Source organism: Typopeltis vanoorti, chromosome 6, assembly GCF_054136105.1.
Source record: "Typopeltis vanoorti isolate ZY-2024b chromosome 6, IOZ_Tvanoo_1.0, whole genome shotgun sequence".
Classification (NCBI taxonomy): domain Eukaryota; kingdom Metazoa; phylum Arthropoda; class Arachnida; order Uropygi; family Thelyphonidae; genus Typopeltis; species Typopeltis vanoorti.
The window spans coordinates 151213354-151232869 of NC_143554.1; the positions used below are offsets into that span (position 1 = coordinate 151213354).

Genomic DNA, 19516 nt, shown 5'->3' on the forward strand with positions numbered 1-19516 from the left:
AATTGTTCTTCCACGCTAACATTTCGTATACCTGTGATGGTTAGTCTTTTGTAAATAATTTATCCGTTATATATATCTGTAGGCATGTAGTGATTGAGGTGTAATCTATGACAGTTTCTCTTTCCTATGTTGACATTTAATACTCTGCATAATTGCGTTTCTTTATAGATCGTGGATCGATTCTCCAACAGAAGATTCTCCGGGCTTTGGAACCTTGGTTAGTTTATTTCGCATATCACGTTATACTACTGTAGCTTTTTTTTTTCTGGTAGGAAAAGGTAGGTGATTCCAATATATTTCGGCTGATAATATTTGTTTAAATATATAAGCGCTGTGACGAAGTTTAATATCTGCACTTGCTATATCATGTCAGATGTTAGTGTTTGGCGACTATGCAGACCGCAATTTTTCTGATGCATTTGTGACTTAATTGCCCTAATAATTTTTTCAATTATTTTAGAAGGAAAACAATATATGCTAAGTTTTCAAGCATATCCCCTATGAAATTTAAACTTTGAAAGTGCGTAATAGTTTTAGGTATCCATACTGCCTTCGGCACGAGTTGCCTTGTTATATTCGTATTTTACTGGGCTTTTGAATAGTGCAGCATAAACGTATTGCAAAGTTTGATGTTGTCCACGATTGTCCTCGTTTGAAACATTAGTTGTAAAACTTTGTATATATTCTTAATATTTTTTATGTTTTTGAATAAGTTTCAAGGCTGTGTGACATTATTTAAAAAATATACTTAAACAAAGACCAATGAAAATGACCATTTTGCCACATTATTAATTTCATTGTTTAGTTACACAGAGATAAAGTAACTATGATGCTAATGATTTCCACTAAATGAAACTAGAACTCTATTTTTTTACAATTATTTTTGCAACAATCATGAAAAATACTATTTTGGTTCAGTTGGAAATTAAATTACCTTTGGACCAGTCGAGCTGCATCCAAATAGGGATGCTCTACATGTAATATATTAAAATTAGTGACTTTGGCAACGATAAATTTACAGAGGTATGTCTGAAATGTCATCGATAAGCTTATTTACATTTCCCTACAGTGAATTTTTAGAATGGTATGAGTGTTATCCTCTTGACGCCGTGCCTGAACATGCTAGGAATATAGAATTCGACGACCTAGAAAATTCAGGACGCATTCTGATGCCGACTTCAGCTTTGGAAGAAAACATAAGGGAAAACGGAGTGCCCATGATGTTTAAACTGATAAATGTCGCTACCAATCGTATGACTTTTTGCGGAGTTTCTCAATTTTTGCCAATACCTAACCGAGTATTTCTACCTCGATGGATGATGAGAAATCTTCAGATAGAAGATGGCCAACGAATTTATGTAGAAAATGCCACCTTACCACCAGCCACATTTGTCAGATTTCAGCCAGCGTCTGTAGCTTTCTTGGACATCACTGATCCCGTAGCGGTACTCGAAAGGACTTTGAGAGAACATATTTGTTTATATACCGGCGATGTCATTTCTATACATTACAATAACAGAGTGTATGACTTGCGTGTGATGGAAACTCAGCCGACGAATGCCGTGAATATTTGCAATTGCGACCTGAATGTTGACCTCGATCCACCCCTTGATTTTCACGAAGCAAAGGTTTCAAAACCTGTTGAACCGCTTCAAAATGATCCTGATGATTTATACGAAGATCCGCTAATGTTCTACGCTTTTTGTGGCAAAGGAAGGCAAATAAATGAAAAAACTCCCAATCTTCCTGATGTATCTCCTCCCAAAAGAGCCAGAAAAAGAGGCATTCCAGATTTTGATTTTCAATATGGATACTTCAAGTTCATTAGAAAGGAAATTCCAAAAGAAGCTAATGCGAAAGATAAAAATAAGAAATCCGCATCTAAAAAGGTTAAAGCTTTTTCTGGCGAAGGATATCACTTAGAGGATATGTCCAAAGAGGATGCACCCAATAAGGATTCGCCTAGTAACGATTCAAATGATACTATGTAATTTGCGCAAATCAGAATTGTACAGTGAGATGAACTATTAAATTGCTTGTTCTTAGTTCAGAATTATTATTATTATTATTATTAACAGTAAAACCACTACCATCACTCAGGTTGAAACAATACGATACCTTGGAATCTACTTCGGTGCAGATATGAACTGGAATAGCCACATAAACCATCTACACAACAAACTCCGGACAATAAGTGGCAAACTCTACAGGTTAAAAGACATAGTTCCCACACGCCTAAACATACTAATATACAAAGCACTATGCCAAAGTATACTGAGATATACGCTATAATATCATGTGCATTCTGTGCAATACAAACTAGTTCTGTAATAGTTCTGCTGTTCTTATTAATACATTGAGTTTTCACAGTTTCAGCGGCTATTGAAAATAATTATTCTTTCTGCTTTTGTTCTAATTGGAGCTTACCCGATGTAGGAGTATTATCTATACTCGTAGATAATGTCCTAGTCTCTTATCTATACTGAACAAATTATATGAGATAACTATAAGTGACATTTCATTATCCATTCTGAGTTAGCCTCGAGAAGGGAACCGAGGAAGTTCCGTTACTCCATCCCCATTCATGTGCCGTCTCCTATCTAGGAGGTTGACTAACATGATGTGACTCATGGTTAACTATGGGTGTAACGACATGTGGTCGGGACCCTATCTCTTCCACATAGTTCCGTTACTATAATCCCATCAGAACTCGTAAAGATCCTACTAAGTCGTATCGCTGAGCTAAAATGTGTAGGTAAGTTGCGTTATATTTAAAAACTAATTTTAATCTGTTTTATAGTGAGATAATACAACGTATAAATTATAACATAAAATTACTGTACACAGTACTCTAATATTCAGAGAGTTAGAAGACTACTTTCAGGAGGTCCATTATTCACACAATACCCACACCGATCATAAGTCACCTTAAATTCCCTTAAATTTCTGACGTGGTTGGCCGAGTGGTTAGCGTATCCGCTTTCAGGCAAAAGGATGCGGGTTCGCATCCTACCATGGGCATAATAGATGTTTGCGAAAATACTAGGGGTGTAGATCAGGCGTGGCCAACTTCATTTTATACGAGGGCCAATATATGATGAGTGTTAGCGTCACGGGCCGCACACTTTTAGACAGAACTTAAATAAAAATAAACTCTGCATTTTTTTAAGGCAATAGTTATATGTAGGGTTACCATACGTCAGCATTTATGCGGACATGTCCGCATTTTGATAATGAAAATATCTGTCCGCGTACATTTTCGAAACCCCCCCCCGTTTTGTCCGCATTTCTCTGGGTGTATTTTAGATTTATCTTCAGTCTCTTGTGTTGGTAACATTGCGTTAATAGTTAAAATATATAATTACTTTCCAATATACACTGTCCGTGTGGAGTCTCTAAAGGAGTTCTGTGAGTTTGTGGATATAGAATACAGCAACTTTTAAATCACAGTAAAACACGATGGCTGTCCTTGTACCCTGCTGTTCAGACTAATTCAAATGTATCCAGCCCTTAAATCATTCTTTTTATTTCAAAATAGACGACCAGCTGTAATAAAGAACTTTTTGAAGACCCTTTCAGTGACATCTATCTATGGCATTTGCAGTCTCTAATTGGTGTGTTCCATTCACTATTAGTAGGCTAGAGAAAGAAGACAATTCCGTTATTGATATAATGGAAATACCTGTTATACATATATTATAGAACCTTCTATCATCGCGTTTCAGTCTTACCCACTACAGGATTTATATGTTGATTGATAAATTAAAGTCCATCTGTACATCAACACAGATGTGTAGATTGACTTAATGGCAATGAGAGCATGCGTATGATTGATTGCATAGTTTATTGGTTTTCACTGAAGATTGAGGCTTCGACGTCTACGACGATCATGAACTATTTACATATTTTGAGGTGTTTATCATTTTATTCGAATAGAGTGAGATTATTTCTTTATCGAGGCCGGAGGCGATTTAAAAAAGCCGTTTTCTGATTTTTTTAAGCGTTTTTGAAATACTCCTAAAATATTACTTGTAATCTTTTGATTTTTATTAGTTTTTCTAGAGAAACACAATAATTATTGCAAATGGGAGTATACTAGAAGCAATCAAACCATAACATTTCTCTTGACAGTATCAGTCGTAATGAACTAAAACGTAGTGCAATAAATTTACGCACTACGACAAGCGGAAGGTTATCGTAGATTTGCTCAGGTTAATCTTAACACAAATTCATTTCTGTTTTCAATAATTTTCGACTGACCAATTTTTTGTCTGCATAATTAGAGTCTAAACAATAAATTCTATACAAATGAAATATAAATATTTTATTCACCATTTAATCATACTAGCTTTGTCACTAATCAGTAAACACAAATTATTTAAATGCGTTTTATTTATATGTCGGTATACACGAGAGAGCAATTATGTCTATTTGTTTGCAGTGTGATAATTAACTTTCGAATAAAAATGTTCCATGATCTGACATTCAGAAATTGATTCCAGTCTAAACAGAGACAGACTTAAAAAAATTATAATGGTGCTAATAAATTAGAATTTTTAAAATGCTGGATACGCCCTTCAATGTTTTATGTGTGAAATGTTTCAGTTATTATTCCACAGCATATTATCTCGATTTCTGCTGGCTGCAATTAGATCATGTTGTACAAGTGAAGAGAACGGATGCCACAGGTTATTGTACAGTGTTGATTAAAAAGTCGCAATACCTATAAGAGTTAGACTCATCATTAATTAGCAGTGAATAATAGCACTACAATTTGTAGGTAAGCTTTTGTAATATTTATTATATCGATGAATTCATAGTGAATCTATTCAAATAGGTTCACGCCAGTTCGTCTAATGAAGACGAAATGGAGCCTATGAAGTTAGTGTAATCTGGTAAATGTAATCGTTAGTATTTTCAAATCTATCGAAATAAATTTAATCTTTATTTTTATCACATCTATTGAAGTTAAATTGATTTCTAGTCTAATGAAGTATAATTAAATTGTTTTCGTCGTAGTTCTAATCAACCAGATAGTGTTAATCAAAGTTGCATTATACGTGGTATAAAAGTCATAATTTCTACGATTTTGGTACGTAAACAACCAAGATCTATAAGGCTACGAATGTGAGAATATATTTCTGCCATTTGCTGTTCTGTCGGATGAAAATAATTAAAGAACTCATTATTGCTTTTTCTTTCAGAAACAAAGAATTAACACTTAATTTCCTTTATGCTTTGAATTTACGTGAACATTTCCTTGAATTGCTTGATATGTCATCTTGAGTGACTTAGATTCTCCAGGAAGAAAAATGTCACTTTTGATAAATCGAAGCAAAATCTTCTCTTAATACTTTGAAAAAGAACTGCTATGATGTAGAAAGAAACCGTGATCCAAATGACTCTATTTTTTTCTTTCTGATTTCTAAAAAACTAATCTCAAATTTCCTTTGGTCATAATTCATTCATTCCTTAAATAATAAGCATAAGTATAAAGAAAACTTTTGAAGATATGTCAACGTTGGTGGATACATTAAGATGCGATGATTAGTGTTAAACACATTATCGTGATTTGAAAGTAACTGCAATATTGGTATCCGGAGAGTTCATCGAAAAACAGTTTACCGAAAGACAAATTCATCGAAGGCAATTCATCGAAAAAGCAATTCACCGAATAAACAATTCATCGAAAATCAGTTTATCGAACAACAATTAATCGAAAAAGCAATTCATCGAAAGACAATTCCCCGAAAAAGCAATTCACCGATGAGCAGTTAATCGAAAAGACAATTGATCGAAAAACAACAATTCATCGAAAAATCACAATTCATCGAATATACAGTTCACCAAAAAATGAATTATAAGGCGTGTGGGGGCGAAGATGTGTGTGCAATTTTTTTTTTTTTTTTTGTTTGTTTTGGATTATTTTGAGAGGTATATATCTTTTTATTATCCTACTATTTATAACTACTATTTATCCTACTTCGTTCGGAAAGCGATTTTCTGGCGGGGCATACTGGTTGCAGTGAATGATATCCACTGAGGCGGGTATAGTTGAGATGTTAAAAGAACATTTCATAAAGGGATTTCATCCTCGTGAAATTTTTTAGCTCATATTCTAACCGTTGATGAAACATGGCTTCGTCACTATGACCCAGAGAACAAACAACAGTCAATGGAGTGGAGACACAAAGGTTCTCCATGGCCAAAGAAGTTTCGAACCAAACAGTCAGCAGGGAAAGTTCTTGCCATTGTCTTTTAGGATATGGATGGTGTAATCCTTACCTTACCTCAAGAAAGGTGAAACTGTTACAGCAGCTCTGAAGGAATTGAAGGAGGTACTGAAGGAAAATCGGTTCGAGAAACTAAGCAGAGACGTGTTGCTTTTGCAGGACAATGCACCTGCTTATGAAATCCAACAGACAATATACGACTTGGGATTTCAATATCTACCTGAAACACCATATTCACCAGGACTGGCCCCAGGGCCAACCCTAGAAATTTTGTCGCCACGTGCAGTAGCATATTTTTCCGCCCCTTCCCCTTAAAAAAAAAACTCTTTTAATGACGTCTTAAAAGCCATGATATTAATCTAGGCTTCAACATCTCTGATCATAAATTCTAAATAGCAGCATTAGCTAATAAAAATTCATACGTTAATGAAAAAGGATCATAAACTATATTTTTTACAGAGAGAGAGATTTCCTCTTAATGTGCAGTATAATAAAATGATTCGAAACGTGTTATTGTACTTCGGGATCTTTTAATTTTGAAAGGGGGGACACAAAAATTTTGCACTCAGGCGGCGCAAACCCACGGAACGGCCCTGAAGATCAGTCACTAAGAGTTGTGTAGATTCTAGTTAATTGTTAAGAAAAGTTAATTGCTCTCCACATGTTTATTTGTGGCACCAAATAATGAATGAATGATTCTAGGGAAAAAAAAAGTTTCTTTTCCAGGCATTAAAAAATACACAGCCTATATATTTACAAATGAATTGTAAGAATAAATTGCTGGTAGACAGTTTATATATATATATATATATATATATATATATTCAAGATACCAAGTAATTTTATATTAACTTGGTTTTAATCCTATTTCCCAAGTAAGCAAACAGACAAGAAAGTCAAGTTTGCGCCTGTAAGTAGTGCAAGTCCAAGGCAACTCTTGGTAGTGCCAGTCGAGGCATAATATATATATATATATATATATATATATATATATATATATATATATATATATATATATATATATATATATATTAGTTAGTTAGTTATTAGTATTATACACACTAAGAAAAGTGATATCAGAACTTTATCCACCTTTAACAAGAGTTGCCTCGACTGGCACTACCAAGAGTTGTCTTGGACTTGCACTACTTGCAGGCGCAAACTTGACTTTCTTGTCCGTTTGCTTACTTGGGAAATAGGATTAAAACTAAATTTATATAAAATTATTTGGTATCTTGAATACATAATATACCCAAGTTAGAAAACGTTATATATATATATATAGTTCTGTAGTACGCAAGTTTACATTACTGAAATACATGAACTTAATTAAGAAAGGAATATTAGCCACATTTTTTTACATAGAGAAAGCAAAGCATTCACTATGAAATTTCTTCACGTACCATGATGCACGGATGTCAAAAATAGACTGGACGTATAAATGCTTGTAATCTTTTTTTTTTTAACTAAATTTAAAAAATTAAAATAAACATCGATATTTCTTAGGCAACCAAAACGAAACGAGAGCGAGTGTTCGCTATGAAATAGTAAATTGACGGACAGAAGAATAAACATCGATATCGCCCTACCTTAGTAAACTCAAAGAGACCACACATAAAAATCAGAATTACATTAGTTGGGATGTTTTTCTAAATATAAAAAATGAATTCATTTACGGCGCCATACCATTTTTGCAGAAAATGTGATATTTTCAGCTACTTTGCCTAGTTAAAGTTACGTTTGCAGCTTAGCATCATTCTACATGTGTAGAAAGAGTGACATCTAGTGTTAAGCGAAAAAACAATAAATTAATAATTTCGACTGACTGCACAGGAGCCCTAAACTATCGCGAGAAAGTGCAGTTTCTGTGGACATCTGACCTACATTTCAAATCTTTGAACGATAGTTGTTTCAGATGTCGAATAAACTGTAGATTATTAAGTGTGTGTGGTGGCAATCTACATAAAGTTATAAAAGTACATTTACAAAAATGGGTACAGATATGTAAAAAGTAAAATAAAAAAAAAAGTGTAAATGATAAATAATTACAATAAAACAGGCAGTTACACGTTTGACGGACAAAGCACTTATAAGTTAAGATCATGTTCTCTGATCCAGTCTATAGAAGGCGGTGTCGCCTCTAGGAAGTCGCTCCTTTGACCTGTATATGCGCGAAGACTGCACTCAATGCAAATATGATGGATTGATTTGTTCGGGTGTCCACAGTCACACTCCGGTGAGGGAATTTTCCTCCACTCGTACAGAAAGCTTGCACATCTTCTATTGCGTACAAATCATGTTCAGTGTTATCCATGTCTTTCCAATTCCACACCCGGGTTACAGGGTCACGCCGGCCATATGTGCAATGTGTGCGACGCACACAGGCGCCAGGATAGTAAAGGCGCCAAAGAGGAGGAAATACTTAAAAAAAAACGTTTTTTTAAAGTGATTTTTTTATTGGAGGGAAGGATAGGAGCGCCAACTAAAGTTTTGCACACAGGCGCCAGACACTACTGGAGCGCGCCCTGCAGGGATGTTGAGGCAGCAACTATCAAACTAAATTTTGAGTTGGGCATTAGTATTTATGCTCCACACTCGTTTCCATTAATTTTTAGTATTTTAATTAATCATTCTCAGATGTTTATCTTCACGAAGAGGGAGCTTTCTTGATTTCAATCTGTTAAGCTATAGTTCTGATATGTCATTATGTATAGGCAATACAGTATTTCTGAGTACTTTGTCATATTCTCGTGAACAAGCATCACTTCTTAGATTTGGTGGTATTATGTTGCTTAGCATTGTAAGCCAATAAATAGGAGTTGTTTTAATGGTTCCAGATATAAGTCGCATGGTGCTGTTAAGCTGACCGTCAATTATCAATGGTAGTATAGCTCCTGTATATATTGTTTTCAACGCTCATCGGCCTAATCCCTCAATATCAATTTTCCATCTCTTGTTACTCCTAGGTATTTTAGCTGACTGGCTACCTCGAGAACTTCGACCTTTGGAAAGACCGTTATGGGTTGTTTTGATTATTTGAGACAGATTTGGAGTATTTTAGTCCAGCGCTTCCCAAACTGTGGGCGCGACCCCCGGAGCCGTTAGTTTTGTTGAGAAGTCTCAGATATAAGTTGCATTGTGCTGTTTATTTTTGAATAATTGTTTATATATGAATAATTATTCACTTAAAAGTGAATAATTATTCATGTTGCGGAAAAGGTAGATAATAGATAATATATTATTCATAAACTGTTATTTGTGTTTCTTTCTGGTTTATCTTTTAAAAGTTCTTATATTATCACATTTTTGAAATCAATGGCTGAAATCAACAGTTTCACTATTGAATATAAAGTTGCATCGTAAACGAAGAATTTAAAGAATTTTTGTAGAACGCACTTAGAACTTTTACTAGATAGCTACAAGCATCACAGTTTTCCATAGTGTCAATAGCAATGGGAAACCTAGAGCATGCCGCCTTTCCACAATTAAGAAAGAAATGTAATCAAAAATTATGAAATTAGCTCAGATTGAGATTTTAATGGGATACAACTACATATCCTATTCTCTGCAGTTAAAAGAAATCGTAAGGAGAACGCTGAAGTTATCACAGATATTTAATATATTTAACATTTAATTTCATTTCCATCTCCTAATGGGGTATTAGGGTTGAAGTTATTTCCATTGTCGAAGTTCCTTCAGAATTCAGAATTTTTGTAGAATACACTTAGAGCTTTCACTAGAAAGCTACATGCATCACAGATTCCATAGTGTGGCCCATATATTTATTTATTTATTTATTTATTATATTAAAAGCAAGCAGGCCAGAAGAACATAATTTAATATTCACTTAGACATTACACAGTCATCGAAGGCTTAGTCCATTCGGCCGAAGCATATTTATGCCGCAGATGTTTGCATATGGAAAGACATTAGTGTGAAACCCATAAAATTCAAATGAAGAAACTACACATATGGCATCCTCGAAAACATTTAGTTGTTTAGGAATATACCCTAAGATAGCAGTTTGAGAGCGATCAACCACAAACAAAACAAGAAACCAAAAAAAGTCGCATCACGAAGCTGCAGACAAAAACTCAAAATAATTAACACAAACAGAAATCTTGAATGTTTAATTTAATGCGACGGATTTCACGCCCGTTTGTATCTTATAGCTTGATTTGATTTTTAATAATTTGTAAAATTATTAAAACTACACTTTCAACTTGTGAACTACACTTTCCAGTTGTCATGGCGGATAATCAACAGCTTATAATATAATATATATAACATAGTATACTTATATGTAATATAATATAATAATATATATGTGAAAAGTTTTTTAACTTGGGTATATACTATGTTAAAGATACCAAGCAATTTTCTAAACTGGGTTTTAATCCTTTTTCGCAAGTAAACATACAGACAGATAAGTGAAGTTTGCGCCTGAGGTATTTTCAGGTTTGAGGCAGCTCGTCGTAAAGTTGAAGTAAGCTCTGATCACTTTCCCTTAGTATCTCCCTTAATGATAATAATCCTCTACTGACCACATGCAATAATCCAAAACAGGAAAGAGAATTGGTATACAAATGCAGTGTTTAAAATGAGTAAATTAAAATGAATAAATAAATAAGGATGCACTAACAAGGATTATCGGGAACTTGAAGACTAGATTTCAGAAAAATAGGTAATAAAAAGAAGTATAGAAAACAACAAAAACGACTGTCTTCAGTTTACAATGTAGAGTAATAATGCTTAAGAAACTTGTAGTGTTATGTTTTGAATAGTATTCTAAAATAAATGCACATTATTGCAAAAATTGAAATGTAACATAATGTATAATATAATACGTATAATAATATATATAATATATGTCACTGAATGATTGTATTTCCTTACTAATTCTCATATGATTAATTTATTATCAGTACACGAAAGTTGCTGGTAATTGCAATTACATATGGAAAATAACGGGAATATAAAAGTAGGGCAAGTTTATTACATTATACATATTATAAAAGCAAGAGACAATGCATCACTACCGGCCTAAGTGTAAATAAGTCACGTAAACTGAATGAAAATGGAAAAGTTATTTGGAAAAAAAAAGTTCAGCAAAATCAGATAACATACGCATATAAACTATATGATCCATTTACAGTGTAATATCATATCACAGAAAATCAGTCCGCGCGGTTAGCCTAGTGGCTATGCGCTTCGCAACCGTACTCCTGGGGAAAGAGTGTCCTAGGTTCGATTCCCGTCAATGACGTGAGGAGCTTAAGGATCTGCCACAGTCAAGTTAGCCGGTCTTGGGCGTGGACAGCAGGGTTTTTTCCACCAGTTTATCTGGAGTTTTTCATCCCGCAAGCAAGCAAACCGGTCCAGTGAATATACACGGATTACAGTCAGGAATACTGACCCAGCCATAGGTCTGATTCGTCACCTGTTCCGGAGCCTGGATAAAATTTTGGGGGGAATGAAATGGTACCGTACCTCCTCATAAAGGGGACTAACGGCCGTGTATCATCATACAATTATTATTATTACTGAAAATCAATTAGTTTCAATACTTGGTAAATAAATTTCTTGACAAAAATGATAAATTTGTTGGTAATAGGAATTTTTATCTATAATATTGATCTTAGCATAAAGATGATAACTAAAATATTTAGATAACATAAAAAATATTTAAGATGCGCATGCAAAAATCTTGTCTAATTTTAGTTCTTGGCTAATTCTCTACAAATGATATGTGTATGTATACTTGTAAATTAATAGTAAACAGTTATGTAAATTGCATAAAAATGAAGAAAAAAAAATAAAACAATTTCGGGTTACAGTAGAGGTCAAATTTTTTTTTTTTTTTGCATATTCTTAAATAGTTTAAACTTCCACATTGGGCAGGAATGAAGTCTGCTGACTTGGAAGGTAAGATACAAATTGAAGTACAGGTAACTCTCGTATAACACGGATTTTAGGTTCCACAAAAATACCGCGTTGTATAAATCGCGTTATGCGAGACTAAAATCACATAGAAAAAGTAGGTTTAGGTTCCCAAATCGTTTTTTTTTTTTTTTTTTAAGATTATATAAACAATGACATATTCAGGTAATTCATGTAAGTTAAGAAAACATAAACTATGCAACAAATACATAGTAAAAAATTATAAAAATTATAAATTGTATGTATACTTCATAGATATTCTTTATTTATATATGCAATAGTTCTTATTGCATACTTCGGCTGGTTTAGTTATCAATTCAAGAAGTCAGTAATAAGACCTTGCTTACCACTATGCTACAATTTTTTATTAAGTTCATAATACGAAACTAAACAAGTATCCAATTGTCTCGTAAATAATCTGGAAAGCTCCATTGAGAGATCATTATCCATAAAATAACTTTCTTACCAAGTCTAATCCTACTGCTAATTTCTTTAAAATGAATTCTTTAACGGACTCATCACAATCATAATCTTTGGCAGAACTTTCCCCCGCCATTTGGTTTGACGTCATGTATTAATTGTACCAGTTCCTCCTCGTTTAACCCCCCCCCCCTCAACCGGTCAGGACGTCTATAGACGTCCAGATAAATCTGGATACGATGAATGCTATCTGTTGAAGTTATAAGAAGTGCAATTCGGCCAGTATCTCCATTAGAAGGTGTGATAAACCCTCCCGCTGAAGAGAACAGTTAATCGGATTATCTCACGCTCATAGCTGCATCTCTGTTGTCTATAACAAGGAATGCAGTTCCTCGTTCTATGCTGGGTAACTGAATCCTAGTTATATTGGATAAACTAAAAATATAGAAATTATTTTTATTTTCTCTTTTTATCGTACAAAGCAATTTTAATGCCTGGACAAAATAAAGGTTCTTGCATAGTTTCTTCATTTAAATATTGCCTTACCTTGGAACACTAATTTCATTTTTATTTATTTTTATTTTTTTGCTAATTTTTTTCTAATCGCTTACTCCACAAAACATTTTCTTTGTTCTCGAAAAAAATTAATTCATGATAGTTATTTGATATATTTGAATTATTTTTGAAAAAAGAACAGGCTGTGGAGGTTCAAGATTATGTTATATTTTTGTTCAAAATCATGTTTCGAAGAATACTTCGCAGATTTCCTGAAGGATGTGCTTGAGCGACTCTGCTTTATAGAGAATAAAATGAAATTCTTTAATCATATAACTAATTTTTTTACTTTATTTTCTTGATACTGTGATCTTCTTGGTTTCCCTGTATAATTGGTCATTACACAATGAAATTAAAGGTTATGATTTAAATTGATATGTATATATTTGCTGCTAGTTCAGATATACTAATTGTATCAGATGTTATAATGGCAAAAATAGTAAGAAAATAATCATTTACACTTTCCTTCCAAAACAAAAAGAAAGGACATTGTAAATTCACCCAATGAAAAAGAAAATATTACATATTTTTCTTGTGTTATCTGATTTTTTTTTTTTTTTTTAGTAGTACAAAGAAGAAATTGCTGCCCATAAGATGGTAGAATACAAGAGGGCAAAAATCTGTCGATTGATTACATTATAACTAATAGAGATATGTCAGAAAAAAATTATTTATATCAGAGTTCTAGCATGGGTGTGCTTAAGGGTCAAAGCTGTATAACTGAGAGGAGACCTCCACATAGCCTTTAAAGGAATGCGGAGAACCGACCAGGGCTTCTGACCTAATGTCCAATCCTCACCTTCTCGTGGTGCACCCTGTTGGGTATCTACTTTGATACTGAACGAACGAGGATGGGCTGGCAATTTGGGATTTAGCCGACCAAATTGTATTCTTATTGGTTAAACCAAAATAAAAAATAATGGTACAACATGACAAAATTTCATGCCGGCTGGGGCGTCGCCCGGTTAAACAAGGCCCCCGTTGTTTTCGCCAGGGAACCAGGGCGAACAGCGAAAAGTCAGCTACTGGAACAAATCTGAAAACAAACCCCAACTCAACATCACCAGAGTTAAAGATCGGTAATATCAATGTAAGAAGCCTGAATGGCAAAGAAATGGAGCTAGCTGAGGAATTAGATAAGTACCAGATCGACATAATAGGGGTGACTGAAACAAAAAAGACCAAAACTGGTGAGATCTTTCTGAGCAATAAATACAAAATGTTATATTCAGGCAATGACAATCAAGGAAAAGAAGGAGTAGCCATAGTATTCAACACAAAATACGAGGCTAATCTTCATGAATGGCAGGCAGTCTCAAGTAGAGTGATGTGGGCAAATATGAGAATGGGGAACTGGACAATGAAACTTATTTGTGCCTATGGTCCCACAGAAGGTTCTACTAAGGTAGAAGTGGAGGAATTTTTTGAGGCTTTAGAAAAAGCAACTGACACAATGAAAAAGGAAAAGTTGTTCCTTGTTGGGGATCTAAATAGTAGAGTAGGAAATGATTGTGAGACATACAAAAATATTTTGGGAAAATTTGGAGAAAAGAGCAAAGCTAATAATAATGGCAAATATCTGTTGGATTTCTGCTCAGGACATGGACTGGTTATTACTAACACCATGTTCCAACATAAAAATGTGCACAAATTCACATGGAGAGAAGAGGCTAGGAATAAGAAAAGTCTCATTGACTATGTTATTGTTGATAGTGATGTTTTCTCCCTGGTGCAGGACACCAGAGTGTACAGAGGATTTGAAATTGGAAGTGATCACTATTTAGTCTTGAGCAGGATAAAATTGAATTTCATATTGAAAAGAATAACATGTAAGAAAGTTTTAAAGCGAATAAAAGTTGAGCAGCTCTCAGATGTGAACTGTAGACTAAAATACAGAAATATTATTGAAAAGAAAATGAAAGAGTTTAAGAACAGGAATCAAACCTTGGAGATTCAGTGGCAAACTCTGAAGGAAACATTGATTGATTCTGCCAGAGAGGCATGTGGTGAGGTTGTGTGCAAGGATAAAAAAATCAGAACTACCTGGTGGACACAGGAAGTTGAAGAGGCAGTGAAGGAAAAGAAGAAAGCATATCAAAAGTTCCTGGCAAATAAGTCAGCTTTTACTCTTACAGAATACAGAGACAAATGTAAGAAAGCTAAACAGGTTGTAAAACTAGCTAAACAAAAGTCATGGGAGGACTTTGGCAAGAATATAGAAAATAAATATCAAGAAGGTGGCAAAATATTCTGGAGGTTGTTGAAGAAGCTTAGGAATGGAGGAAAGAGTGCTGTAAAAGGAATTAGAGATGATAAAGGTGACATGAAAACAGGAGAAAAAGATATCCTTGAAGTATGGAGTAATTACTTTGAAAAACTGCTAAATGAAACAAGCAGTGATGACAGCACAGTGATAAAAAACACTGACCAGGCATGCAGTCAGGAATACATATCCATACTTGAAGTAGAAAAAGCCATCTAAGGCTTGAAATGTGGAAAGGCAGCAGGAGTAGATGATATTCGACCAGAAATGCTGAAGTATGGTGGTATAAGAGTCTTACAGTGGCTGCACTGCATAGTTCAGAAAGCCTGGACAGAGGGACGAATTCCCGATGATTGGAGTAGAGCTCTCATAGTACCCATATATAAAAAGGGAAATAAAACTGAATGTGAGAATTACAGAGGTATTTCCCTACTGAGTGTTCCTGGCAAGATCTATGCAAGTATACTTGAGAAACGGTTGAGAAGAATTGTGGAAGAAAAGCTTGGTGAAGAACAAGCTGGATTCAGGCCAAATAGAGGCAGTCAGGATCAGATTTTAATTTTACGACAAAAATAGTCTAGAAAGGATAAGAATATAACAAAGATCTGTATTTAAGTTTTGTAGATCTGGAAAAGGCATATGACAAGGTGGCAAGAGAGATGCTAATCAATACAGTCATATGGTGTGAATGGGGCATTATATCAAGCAATACTTAGTCTTTATTTGAGTTGTAAGTCAGCCGTTAGAATTGAAGGAAGTACAGGAAGATGGTTTAATGTTAAATCTGGTGTGAGACAAGGATGTACATTATCCCCTCTGTTATTCATTATCTATATGGATCACATTATGAAGGAATGTGGTATTAAACCTGATATCAAAATTGGAGATGTTAATGTCAGCTCTTTGCTTTATGCGGATGATGTTATACTTCTAAATAAATCCGCTACAAGTCTGCAAGATTCTCTGACTAAATTGAATAGCTGTTGTAATAGATATGGTATGAAGGTCAGCAATAAAAAGACAAAGACAATGAAAATAGGCAGAATCATTAAAAATGTCAACTGTGTTGTGAATGGAGAACCTGTGGAACAAGTAAAACATTTCAGCTACTTAGGCACAATTTTTACTGAAGATGGTAAACTAAATATAGAAATAGACAACAGAATCAGCAAAGCTGGTATCGTGGGAAGTCAATTGAATAAATTCATATGGAATAAGAAAGAAATTAGTCGGAACACTAAATTAGCTGTATACAAGACTGTGTTCAAACCAATTTTAACTTACGGATCTGAGAGCTGGGTCAGAAGTAAAACACTTGACCAAAGACTAGATACCGCAGATATGAGAGTCCTGAGAAAGATTAGAGGCGTGAACAGATGGCATCAATGGCAATATCATATTAAAAATGAGGATATCAGGAAAGAACTTGACATTGTCAGCATCCAGGAATGCGTTAGCAGAGCTAATCTCAGATGGTATGGTCACTTAAATAGAATGGGAGAGGAAAGATTAGCAAAACAAGTGTTCTCTGCCAGGTTGGCAGGAAAACGACCCAGAGGAAGACCAAGATATAGCTGGATTGATACGGTACAAAGTGCCTTAGACGATAGAAATATAAGATCTGATAATGTTGGAGTCTTGACAAGTAACAGACTGATTTGGAGGAAAATTGTAGATAGGAAGTTAGTAATGAGGTAATTTTTTCATGTAGTACTGTCATATCCTGTACACCCCTTGAGGGTACATGGCAGGAATTTGATGATGATGATGATGAATTCTAGCATCAGCAGATTTATTAGACGTTATTACTATTGTATAAATATTTTTTTCTTCCAGTTTAGATACATGGCATTGTTGAAGTAGCTAAACCTTTGTTACTATTTACATTAAAATGATTGGACATGTTTCCCCAAGTGATTTACGTTTGTAACAGTTGTTTTGCGAACGATTTATAAAATAAATTCTCTGAAATATCTCCAGATTGAATAAGTCTATAACCCCCCGCCCCACCAAAAAATAAGATTATGCATATGTTCCTTTTCTTTCAAAAACAATTCAAATCTTCTTTTTCAAGATAATTGAAAGAAATAATTTATAATTTTTCGATAATAAAAATGAAACTGATCATTATAAATTAAGAACTTATTTTAGATAAATACTGTATCAGCCTGTGAAAGAAATGTCTATATTTATTTCTATGTTAGGATGTCTACTAATCAACAATTGAAAACAAAACACGACATTCTTGATGTAATTCGCACTACAGCTTGAGGCACTTTAGTGTCCCTTCTGGCTAAGTGTCCTCTCTTTTCTTTCTCAGTAGCACCCAGAGTAATCTAAGCCTTTACCCTTTTCCTCCAGCTAAGAGGATTACTATCAAATATTTCTAAGACGTAGTATTTCTAAGACGTAGATTATTTCAGAAATAGCAACCAGCATCTGAAGTAGAAGTAAAAATATTTAGATTATTTTAAGAAAAAGAAACAAAAATCTGAACTTTCTACTGAACTTTCTTTTGTGGTATGCATATAAGCAGTTTTACACGTTGAAAATATAGCATAGTGTTTCTAAAATTTCAAATAATTTCAGCAGACAGTAGAACAGCTGATTTTAGATGGCAAAGAAAGAGTACAGAATTAGAATCTTCACGGTACAACAATATTATTCTCTTATTTCTTTTGTCAAAATGGTAAAATGAAGTAATAGATTTTGAATACTATCTGGAAACTTTTTCAAACCTGTAGAAATTTAGAGTGGTTATGTAATTGAATTGCAGGAGAGAATAAGGAGAGGAGAGGGGCGTAAGCATTAGAAATTCTTCAAAATAAGCATACATTTTGAATCATTCTATATGATATCCTTCATATTATATTTTCAACATATCTACGATGGTTACGCACTGGATATTATCGTAATGTGCATCCTACAAGAAAAAAAAAAAAAAATTTTGTATATATATATATATATATATACTCTCATATAAATCCAGTATAAGTCTGCTTGCCTAAATAAACTGAATAAATGCTGTATTAAATTTGGTATGAAAATCAACTATTTTACACATTAAATATATTGTGTTATGTGTGAGAGATGGCAGCACTTGTTGTGCCATTCTCTTCACTGCATACCGATTAAATAGTGATAGCCTTGGGCCAGCTATCTCTGATTGGTACCAGTGGAGATTGAACTGCTCACTCAGTCTCCAAAAGTTAGATATGGCTAAACGCCTCGCCAATCTCTATACGGGAATAAAAAAAAAGGCGTTAGCGGATTTTTTTTTATTTGTTGTTATTTTTAAAATTTAGGGCCGTTTTAATTTTTATCTGTAGGAAAGTATGCCGCACTCCTTTTCAAGCTATTCGCATCCCCCTTGGGAGTCTCGCCCCAGTTTCAGAACCAATGATTTAGACGATGGCGATTACAATCTAACCTGAACAAAACTGAAGTAGCCTCCTTTCATTTAAGTAATATCCAGGCCAACTATATCCCAAAAGTTTACTTCAGAAATAAACAAGTGAAATTTAACAATCATCCAAAATATAGTTCGCCCACCGATTAGAGATCCTTCGGCACTTCTGCGCATCTTAGAAAAAGGAGAATCCATTCCAATAATAGGGTAATCAGTCCGTATTGTGGGATGAGTTGTTTATTATTACTGGTCGGAAAATTAACTTCTCTTTTATGATTATTGTAGTTAACTATGTTGCTTGTATAACAGTTTGGAAAATTCGCCAGCACGTGATTTCGCGTGTTGGCGACCAATTCGGACGTCCTTCATTTCTTTCTCCCCTTCAGCATGAATCGACTATTCTTGGAAAGACGCGAAGCAGGGACCTACAAACGGCGGGGGAACTATACCTATGAGTTGCCCCAGAAGTTTGACATTTAAAGATCATCTAGAAAACATTGCTGGGAATTTACTTGCTGGTACTTCTTGGGGTACTGATGCCAACACACTGCATAATACCCCACTGTCTTTGGTCTATTCTACAGCAAAGTATTGAGCTCCTGTGTGGCTGAACAGCGCATACGCTTGTTTAGTCGATGTCCAGCTGAATCAAACTATGAGAATAATCTCTGGAGCTTTAAGATCTACTCTTGGCTA

The 19516-nt window shown here is 34.3% G+C and overlaps 1 pseudogene; it reads left to right on the top strand.

The window, feature by feature from the left end:
* The first annotated feature begins 1034 nt into the window (after positions 1-1034).
* On the top strand, positions 1035-1991 carry LOC150106108 (ubiquitin recognition factor in ER-associated degradation protein 1 pseudogene; annotated as a pseudogene).
* The last annotated feature ends 17525 nt before the right edge of the window (positions 1992-19516 follow it).